The following is an 11101-nucleotide window of genomic DNA, read 5'->3' as shown; positions in this document are numbered from 1 at the left end:
TCGTCCCCTTCTCCTCCTGCCCCCAATCCCTCCCAGCATCAGAGTCTTTTCCAATGAGTCAACTCTTCGCATGAGGTAGCCAAAGTACTGGAGTTTCAGCTTCAGCATCATTCCCTCCAAAGAAATCCCAGGGCTGATCTCCTTCAGAATGGACTGGTTGGATCTCCTTGCAGTCCAAGGGACTCTCAAGAGTCTTCTGCAACACCAGAGTTCAAAAGCATCAATTCTTCGGCACTCAGCTTTCTTCACAGTCCAACTCTCACATCCATACATGACCACTGGAAAAACCATAGCCTTGACTAGACGAACCTTTGTTGGCAAAGTAATGTCTCTGCTTTTGAATATGCTATATAGGTTGGTCATAACTTTCCTTCCAAGGAGTAAGCATCTTTTAATTTCATGGCTGCAGTCACCATCTGCAGTCATTTTGGATCTTAACACCATCTGCAGTGATTTTGGATCTTAACTTGATTGTATCTCAAAGGTCTGTTTCCAAAAAAGGTCACATTCATAAGTACCTGGAATTAAGACTTATCTTTTGGGTGCACACAATTCAACCCATGACAGAGGAATAAACACAATAGATTCTAAAGTAAATTTGCACACAGCACAATATTAGGTTTTATAGCAAACCCCTACTACATCAATAAATGTTACGGATATGTTTGTTGATGTGATAATTAATGTTTGCTAGACTTCCATCTAAATTTTCCTTGTTCCAACCTACGTCCATACTATATGAAATTCTGAAAACTTTGGAAAGTTTTAGGAAGGAACTTGGCCAGCGGCTTTCCATCTCTCTAAACTGACATTCTTCTATGTTGACTGAACTAATCATCTTAACTTTCCCGCCCTCAGGCATCTTTCTAGAGAGGTCAGGTTCTAAAGCCATCAGGTAAGTACATTCAGGTGAGATGGGACTGTCTTGGCCTCACTAGTTAATAGCCACAGGCCTCAGTCACCTCATATATAAAATGGAAAAAAATAATATACCCCCCATATAAGGTCATTATGTATAAGTGAGGTATTAAAAATACCTGTGAAAAGTACACTAAGAACTAATGCTGGCCTCTTGCAAATGCCCAAAAAATGGCAGCTATTTTCATTGTTATTATCTAAACAAGCTCTATTGTGTGAAAAGAGAGTTAGTGAATTCTACAGTGATTGTAAGTGAATTCTTACAATAGTAAGTAAGCAATTACAGGGCTCCATAAGTGGTCTGGTCTGCTTTGCACAACAGAGCTCCCCATTCATAGATGTGTGTAAACAGAGGCTTTGCCCATCTTCTCAGAGATGTCACAGGATGTTTGCTCTCATCTGAACACACAGGGATAACACCTCCCTCACAGAGTTATTGTAAAGATTAAGGAAATGATAAAGGAAAAAGGTGTGACCCAGTGGTTGAAATATAGTGTTCAAGGGGTGGTACTACTATTGTAATCATATCAGCTACTAGGTCATTGTTAGAAAAGATTCTTGCCCAGAACAGAAAAATCGATCAGAAATCTCCCTTCCAACTCTCAGTTGACACAGCTTTACAGGAAGACCTATTGCTGAGCATATTTTCTAGTTTATTTAATATCTGCTTTGTGAATAAAGAAATAAAGTCTAGGGGTCTAAGAGCTAAGATTTTGAGGATTCTTAAAAGTGTTTATTCTGAGATATTCATGACAGCATTATTTATAAAACATTAAGACTAAGAAATAACTAAAACACAAAAATTAGAGAACTGGATTAAAAAAAAAAAAAAGGAGCAGTACATGACTAAGAACACAGGCTCTGGAGTCAACCAGCCAGGTTCACAGCTCCACTCAGCCTAGGACAAGTTAAACTCTCTCACCACAGTTTCCTGTTATTCAGAGGATTAACAATGTTGTGATATATATTTTTTTAAACCAAGTCATAAAGTACCATGAATAAAATGATTGTTTTGTAAAATGTGTGTGTTTACACATGTAATTGTGGCATACATATATGTGCAAATCCATATACATGTGGGTGATTATCATGTGCACACATTTGTATACACACATGAATGTGGGCAAGTATGTATGTAGCAAAGGACTTTTACCAAAGAGTCCAGAGTGTCTCTTTCTCAGCAAGGCCATGTAGGATTTGATCCTCAGAAACTTAACACCCTCTACTCAACTTTCTCTTCTGTAAAATGTGCATGAGAGTAGGAACTACCTTCTCAGGTTATGAGTGAAGTTTAAGCATGTCAATATGTGTAAAATGCTTAGAATAATACCTTGCACTGTTTTTACTATTATCTGTAGGTAGTAACATCAAGGATAATTTTTGCTGTCCCCTTTACTCCTTCCTTATTGTCTGAAATTTTTTTATAATAACTTCCTAGTTTGTTAAAAAAGAAAAAAAGGGAAAAAAAATTTTTTTTATTTTAGCAAAATAACTGAAGGAAGAAAGGGGGAAATAAAAAGAGAAAAGAAAGGGAGAGGGAAAGGAGACACAAAAGGAGGGAAGAAGGGAGGGAAGACTTGCCCTCTAGTGCTAATTCCAGTTTCCCCCACAGCTGAACTCTTCATTGGATCATTTTAATTGCTATGATTTGAATAAGACTTGAGGGGTTTTTTTTCCCCTGGAAAATTAAAAGTTATTTTGTAATGCAAATGGTCTTTCTCTGGTGTACTTGTCCTATAATTGGGGAATTGGACATTTCTTAAAGGCAACACAAGCATGAGTGCCCACTCAGATAAAGGTCATCTTTTCTCTTTTCCTAATTTGAATTTTGATCATTTTTAAACATACAAAAGTTGAAAGGAGAGTACAATAAACACCTGTATTGCCGTCACTTGATTTCAACAAAGATTAACATTTTTTCATATTTGTTTTCCCTCTCTCTCAACACAGACATACATACACAGATTGATATAGATAGAAAGATAGTTTTTTTTTTTTCTGAACCAATTAATTTGTGGACATCATCCCACTTTGCCTCCAAACACCTCAGCATGACTCACTTAGGAATAAGAATATTCTCTTCAATAACCACAATAGTGTTAGGTAAGAGAAATTACATTCTTACATCAGTAAACATTGCCATACAACTATTTATTCATCCCATGAATATTTATTGAGGACTTACTATCAACCAGTCAAAGACCTATAGTGATGAACAAAATAAATATGACCCCTGCTCATGGAGTGAGAGACATTTAAATATTGTCATCCAGACCACTATATAATTACTAATGTGGTGTCATAAAGGAAAGTGTCACACCATATATACTTCAAATTTACTTCGGATTATCTACAAAAATAATAACTATGACTAACACTGGTTGCAGTATTAATTAGGAGATTTCCATTTATGTCAGAAATCCAACGGAAACTAGCTTAAGAGAAAAAAGGAATTCATCAGTTCACCCTAGGCACACCCAGAAGCAGAAGCTTAAATTACTCCCTTTGAATTTCCAGAACCCACCCTCTTCCTCGGTGTCAATTTAATTCTCAGCCAGCTCTCTCAAGGGGCCAAAGAGATGATAGTTACTGGCAATTCAGGTATTCAGGAATCTATAGAACTCCATCTCCAGGGAAAGGTCTAAGTATCAGACCCTTACAGAAGACTTGATTTGCCCAGTTTAGATCATATGCTCTTTCCAAACCAATCCTTCAGGCCAAAGGAATGATTGTTCACATTGGTCAGGCTGGGTCCTATACCCATCCATTGTGCCTGGGGGACTGGTAGGATTGATGCCATCCAAACTCTAAAGAGGGCTTTCCAGGTGATGCTAGTGGTAAAGAACACACCTGCCAATGCAAGAGATATAAGAGACTCGGGTTCGATCCCTAGAACAGGAAGATCCCCTGGAGGAGGGCACAGGCAACCCACTCCATATTCTTGCCTGGAGAATTCCATGGACAGAGGAGCCTGGCAGGCTACAGTCCATAGGGTTGCACGGAGCTGGACATGACTGGAGCAACTTAGCATGCAGTGCTCATGCAAACTCTTAAAGAATGGTTCCCATACCAGTATAAGAGGTGTTGAATGATCAAAAGCCATCTGGCCACTCCATGGTGGTGTCTGAAATTATGCCTCTTCTCAAAACCTTCATAATAGAGTGCACACTCCAAACCAAATCAGGCAGGTAGAGATAGAAGGCAAAGGCTTCCAGCTTCTAGCTTGGTCTATGCCTTAACAGGCCAAGTCCACCAGAGGTCAGGGCAGAGCACGAAGCAGGAATGGTCCAGGAGCAGGCTCTTCAACCCTGCTCAAATCAGCGAATCACAACCAGGTCCCTGGAAACACGGAGGCTGTAACCACCAGAAACGAAATCGAGGCTGCAGCAAAGGGCCAGATTTCCTTCAGAACTGGCTTTCTAAGGGACAGATGTTGACTGGAGCAGAGGCAGACGAGAAGAGAGAAGTGATTTCTGAAACATTCTCTTCTGCAGCGGCACATGTTATGCTGAAGAAACACAGCTACCAGGGCCTCAGAATCATGCCAAATGAAATGCAAAATATATCAGGACAGAATCGACCAGAAAAGCTGAATTCTGCGTCTCTATTCCTGCCTGCCTGTCTCCACTCGCCTTCCATCACACTTCTGCCCGCTCACTCTGTGTGTCACACTGATTGACTTTTTGCAGTTCAATCATACCAAGCTTGTTTACACTTCAGAGCCTTTGCCCTTGTGGTACCCTCTGCTTGGAGAGTCATTTTCCTAGATCTTTGCTTATCAGGCTCCCTTCCTGTCAAGGAAATCTCATGTGAAACATTAGTACTCATCTAAAGTGATGTCCCACCCAGTAGCACTAACACATCACTGTATTTATTTCTTTCAAGTCATTTCTCACCCTCTCAACATATCTGTTAACTTGTTGCTTCCCCACCTCACAATAAAGCACAGCAAACTCAGGGACTTTGTTCTGCAGTTTATCCAGCACCAGGAACAGTGCCTCCTCAGAGAACAAAAGCCTCAGAGAACATTTGATGACTGAACAAACTAATGAATGAGCCCCAGTGAACCACATATAAAATGACATGGCTAGATTATACGATATTAGCAATGGCTACCATACATATAGTGAAGTCACTCAGTCGTATCCGACTCTTTGCGACCCCATGGACTGTAGCCTACCAGGCTCCTCCCTCCATGGGATTCTCCAGGCAAGAGTACTAGAGTGGGTTGCCATTTCCTTCTCAACATATATTGTTGCATTTTTTTTTCAGCCCTAACAAGATTTCAAATATTCTCAGGACCTCAAATATCCAAAATGGTGTTTCTCTTGCCAAAATTCCTCACTTGGCCATTTATTTATATAGCTTAGTTTGGAACATTTCAAAATAACTTTTGCTGCATAAATATTTATTCAAATAAAAGTTCACCTAAAAGCCCTGTATGAAAAACAATTGAAAAAAATGCGTATTAGCCCAATAAAAAAAAAAAATCCTCCAACAACCTTCAGAAACAGGAATCATAAAGACCATCATCAATGACCACAAGGTAACTGAGTTGAATGGAAGACATTTCTCTTGCAGAAGTATTCTAGCTAATAAATGAAAATATGATAAATTTAGTATTTTGCTACTTGTCATGATTTAATGGATCTCAACAATGAGCATGGAAGCCTACTAATTAACATCACAAAATGAGAGGCCATCACCTTCCTGGAAAAGGAACACATCACCACCCATCTCACCAAAAAGATTACTTCTAAATCTGATCAACCTTAAGATTTTAACTATCAATTTACAGAAAGTACAGAGGAACCTGTTAATGTACACAACAGGATACAATCAGGAAAATCCAAAAAGTAGCAAATTAACAACACAAATTGCTCAAAAATAAAAAACAAGGTGGGGACAGGGAGGAAGGAGATGGAGTTAGATTGAAAGAAGCTTAAATTCATATCAACCAATCAAAATATATGAAAAATTTTTGGATTCTGATCCAGGCATATAATCTGAAAAACAAAAATGTTCAAAATGCATAAGACACTTTTAGCACTGCATAGATGATGATACTGAGGAATCATTTTTAGAATAGCACTTAAGTTATATTTCTTATAAAGAATATTTTTATTTTGTATCTCTAAAATAAAAACTGAAAATGAGTAAAATGAAAAAAGAAGTTAATAAAGAGACAAATTAAAAATCCTCACATATTTGGACATTTCAAAATATACTGGGCCCAGCCACTATGGAAGACAGTATGGAGATTCCTTAAAAAACTAGGAATAAAACCACCATATGACCCAGCAATCCCACTCCTAGGCATATATCCTGAGGAACCAAAATTGAAAAAGACACATATATCCCATTGCTCACTGCAGCACTATTTACAATAGATAGAACATGGAGGCAACCTAGATGTCCAGTGACAGATGAATGGATAAAGAAGTTGTGGTACATATACACAATGGAATATCACTCAGTCATAAAAAGGAACGCATGTGCATTAGTTCTAATGAGGTAGATGAACCTGGAGCCTATTATTCAGAGTGAGGTGAGTCAGAAAGAGAAAGGTAAATATCGTATACTAAAACATATATATGGAATCTAGAAAAATGGTACTGAAGAATTTATTTGCAGGGCAGCAATGGAGAAACTGAGAAATCTGTATGCAGGCCAAGAAGCAACCGTTAGAACTGGACATGGAACAACAGACGGGTTCCAAATCGGGAAAGGAGTACGTCAAGGCTGTATATTGTCACCCTGCTTATTAAACTTATATGCAGAGTATATCATGCAAAATGCCAGGCTGTATGAAACACAAGCTGGAATTAAGATTGCCAGGAGAAATATCAATAACTTCAGATATGCAGATGAAACCACCCTTACAGCAGAAAGCGAAGAAGACCTAAAGAGCCTCTTGATGAAAGTGAAAGAAGAGAGTGAAAAAGTTAGCTTAAAATTCAACATTCAAAAAACTAAGATCATGGCATCTGGTCCCATCACTTCATGGGAAATAGATGGGGAAACAACGGAAACAGTGAGAGACTTTATTTTGGGGGGCTCCAAAATCACTGCAGATGATGACTGCAGCCATGAAATTAAAAGACACTTGCTCCTTGGAAGAAAAGTTACACCCAACCCACTCAGCATATTAAAAAGCAGAGACATTACTTTGTCAACAAAGGTCTGTCTAGTCAAGGCTATGGTTTTTCCAGTAGTCATGTATGGATGTGAGAGTTGGACTATAAAGAAAGCTGAGCACCAAAGAATTGATGCTTTTGAACTGTGGTGTTGGAGAAGACTCTTGAGAGTCCCTTGGACTGAAAGGAGATCCAACCAGTCAATCCTAGGGAAAATCAGTCCTGAATTTTCATTGGAAGGACTGATGCTGAAGAGGAAACTCCAATACTTTGGCCACCTGATGCGACGAACTGACTTACTTGAAAAAACCCTGATGCTGGGCAAGATTGTGGGCAGGAGGAGAAGGGGACGGCAGAAGATGAGATGGTTGGATGGCATCACCAACTCTATGGACATGAGTTTTAGTAAGCTCTGGGAGTTGGTGATGGACAGGGAAGCCTGGCGCGCTGCAGCCCATGGGGTCGCAAAGAGTCAGACATGACTGAACAACTGAACTGAACTGAATGGAGAAACAGACATGGAGAATAGACTTATGGACAGGAGGAGAGGGGAGGAGAGGGTGAGATGTATGGAGAGAGTAACATGGAAACTTACATTACCATGTGTAAAATAGATAGCCAATGGAAATTTGCTATATGTCTCAGGAAACTCAAACAGGGGCTCTGTATCAACCTCGAGGAGTGGGAGTGGGATGGGGAGGAAGATGGGAGGGAGGTTCAAAAGAGAGGGGATTTATGTATACCTAATGGCTGATTCATGTTGAGATTTGACAGCAAAATTCTGTAAAGCAATTATCCTTCAATTTTAAAATAAATAAATTTAATTTAGAAAAAAAGAAAATACACTGGGCCAAAAATTATTATCACGTTTCAAACTAGGAATAAAAAAGCCACTGAAGAATCATACAGGTTTTAATTTCTAATAAGGCAAATAGCTATAACCCACATAAACGAAAAGCTGTTCTGGGTTCAATAACGTTTTTAAGTTTAAAATGGCTCTTCAAACATAAAAAAAGAGAGAGAGAGAGAACCACGTGGATTATCACTAACCATGAAACGTCCGTTTCTTGTTATGACCTTATAAGAAGCCATTGTTATGGAATTCTAAGAACCAATGTAAGTTCCTGGTTGGCCTACGTTTGTGGTCCTTCTAGCTCAGGAAGCCAGTTTCCAATAACCTGAGGAACATTTGACCAAAGCCAGCTTGTTTTCTCCTTGACATTGTGGACTTTCTGTAGCTTTCTATAGATTTTTTTTCTTTTTTCTTTTTTAATTTTTCTCATTCTTTTCTTCTTCTCTTTTTTTATTCTTTACTTTGTTATTCTATTCTCTTTTTTCTTTCCCTCATTTTTTTTTACTTATTCTTTTTTCTCATTTTTTTTACTTAGTTTTTTACTTTAGTCTCCCATTGTATCTTGATTTCACTATAAAGATTAGTTCATCAGGTGATCTTGGGAAGCAATTTACTATCCAGGTGTCCTGGACCAACCTCATCAGCTTTTCCCAGGTTTAGGCTGAATTTGGGTCATAAAGATAAAGGAAACCTTGCCTTCAAGTCCTGTAACAAATCCAAAATGATGCAGGGCTTCCTCTCATCTCTGCTGAGGAGAAGACCCCTCTTGGCAATAACCAGCTCCTCAAGACCATCAGCAAGGGTACCTTGCCAAAGTGAAGTTGGCCTGACACATCCTGATTGGGAAGGAGGTAGCTATGAAGATCATTGATAAGACTCAACAGGATTCCTCCAAACTCCAGGGACTATACTACAAAGTAAAACTTGAATTGGTGGAGGCTGAGGATAAGACTTCTTGTCATGGAATAGTCTAGTGAAGGAGAGTACCCAGTGGCTCCTGGAAGTTGTCAAGAAAAAGAGATCCAAGTCAAATTCTGCCAGACAGTCTGCAATACAGTAGACTTCTGACCCCAGATAAAGCAAATTTCCTCCACAGTTCATTCAAAGGAAATCCCCTACATACTGGGCAGCATATTTGGGCTCAGCAGATTTTTGCCTCAATATGACCCCAGCCTCTCCTTCTGGCAATCATCACGGCTAGCACAGGGCTACTGGGGGCTTTTTCAGTAAGTTCTCCCTCAAGTTTATATTAAGATATGTTGGCTGCGATGGTGCAGGAGCGGGAGAGAGGAGCTACCCCATGTCCGAGGTCTGAGGTGGTGGCTGGGAGGAGCAACCCCACATCCAAGGAGCGGCAGCTGCGCGGGCACAGGAGGGCCGAGAGGAGCTACTCCAAGTTCAAGGTCAGGAGGGGTGACTCGTCCAAGGTAAGGAGTAACGGCTGTGCTTTGCTGGAGCAGCCGTGAAGAGATACCCCACATCCAAAGTAAGAGAAACCCAAGTGAAATGGTAGGTGTTGCGAGAGGGCATCAGAGGGCAGACACACTGAAACCACAATCACAGAAAACTAGCCAATCTGATCACACGGACCACAGCCTTGTCTAACTCAATGAAACTAAGCCATGCCATGTGAGGCCACCCAAGACAGACGGGTCATGGTGGAGAGAATGTGGTCTGACAGAATGTGGTCCACTGGAGAAGGGAATGGCAAACCACTTCAGTGTTCTTGCCTTGAGAACCCCATGAACAGTATGAAAAGGCAAAATGATAGGATACTGAAAGAGGAACTCCCAAGGTCGGTAGGTGCCCAATCTGCTATTGGACATCAGTGGAGAAATAACTCCAGAAAGAATGAAGGGATGGAGCCAAAGCAAAAACAATACCCAGTTGTGGATTTGACTGGTGATAGAAGCAAGGTCCAATGCTATAAAGAGCAATATTGCATAGGAACCTGGAATGTTAGGTCCATGAATCAAGGCAAATTGAAAGTGGTCAAACAGGAGATGGCAAGAGTGAATGTCGACATTCTAGGAATCAGCGAACTAAAATGGACTGGAATGGGTGAATTTAACTCAGATGATCATTATATCTACTACTGTGGGAAGGGATCTCTTAGAAGAAATGGAGTAGCCATCATGGTCAACAAAAAAGTCCTAAATGCAGTACTTGGATGCAATCTCAAAAATGACAGAATGATCTCTGTTTGTTTCCCAAGGCAAACAATTTAATATCACGGTGATCAAGCCTATGCCCCAACCAGTAACGCTGAAGAAGCTGAAGTTGAACAGTTCTCTGAGGACCTACAAGACCTTTTAGAACTAACACCCAAAAAAGATGTCCTTTTCATTATAGGGAACTGGAATGCAAAAGTAGGAAGTCAAGAAACACCTGGAGTGACAGGCAGATTTGGCCTTGGAGTACGGAATGAAGCAGGGCAAAGGCTAATACAGTTCTGCCAAAAGAACTCACTGGTCATAGCAAACACCCTCTTCCAACAACACAAGAGAAGACTCTATACATGGACATCACCAGATGGTCAACACCGAAATCAGATTGATTATATTCTTTGCAGCCAAAGATGGAGAAGCTCTATACAGTCAGCAAAAACAAGACCAGGAGCTGACTGTGGCTCAGATCATGAACTCCTTATTGCCAAATTCAGACTTAAATTGAAGAAAGGGAGGGAAAACCACTAGACCATTCAGGTATGACCTAAGTCGAATCCCTTATGATTATACAGTGGAAGTGAGAAATAGATTTAAGGGACTAGATCTGATAGAGTGCCTGATGAACTATGGACGGATGTTTGCGACATTGTACAGGAGACAGGGATCAAGACCATCCCCATGGAAAAGAAATGCAAAAAAGCAAAATGGCTGTCTGGGGAGGCCTTACAAATAGCTGTGAAAAGAAGAGAAGCGAAAAGCAAAGGAGAAAAGGAAAGATACAAGCATCTGAATGCAGAGTTCCAAAGAATAGCAAGGAGAAATAAGAAAGCCTTCCTCAGCAATCAATGCAAAGAAATGGAGGACAACAACAGAATGGGAAAGACTAGAGATCTCTTCAAGAAAATTGGAGATACCAAAGGAACATTTCATGCAAAGATGGGCTCGATAAAGGACAGAAATGGTATGGACCTAACAGAAGCAGAAGATATTTAGAAGAGGTGGCAAGAATACACAGAAGAACTGTA

The 11101-nt window shown here is 40.1% G+C and overlaps 1 long non-coding RNA gene across 1 annotated transcript in view; it reads right to left on the bottom strand.

Moving 5' to 3' along the window:
• Positions 1 to 11101, bottom strand: part of LOC104999727 — a 15865-nt gene that overhangs the window by 2580 nt on the left and 2184 nt on the right. The gene's annotated exons all lie outside the window — the stretch shown is intronic.

The sequence above is a fragment of the Bison bison genome, unplaced genomic scaffold, assembly GCF_000754665.1.
Source record: "Bison bison bison isolate TAMUID 2011002044 unplaced genomic scaffold, Bison_UMD1.0 scf7180017864363, whole genome shotgun sequence".
NCBI classification, from domain to species: Eukaryota; Metazoa; Chordata; class Mammalia; order Artiodactyla; family Bovidae; genus Bison; species Bison bison.
The sequence above is the reverse complement of the archived record's forward strand: the minus strand, read 5'-3'. Positions and strand labels throughout refer to the sequence as shown.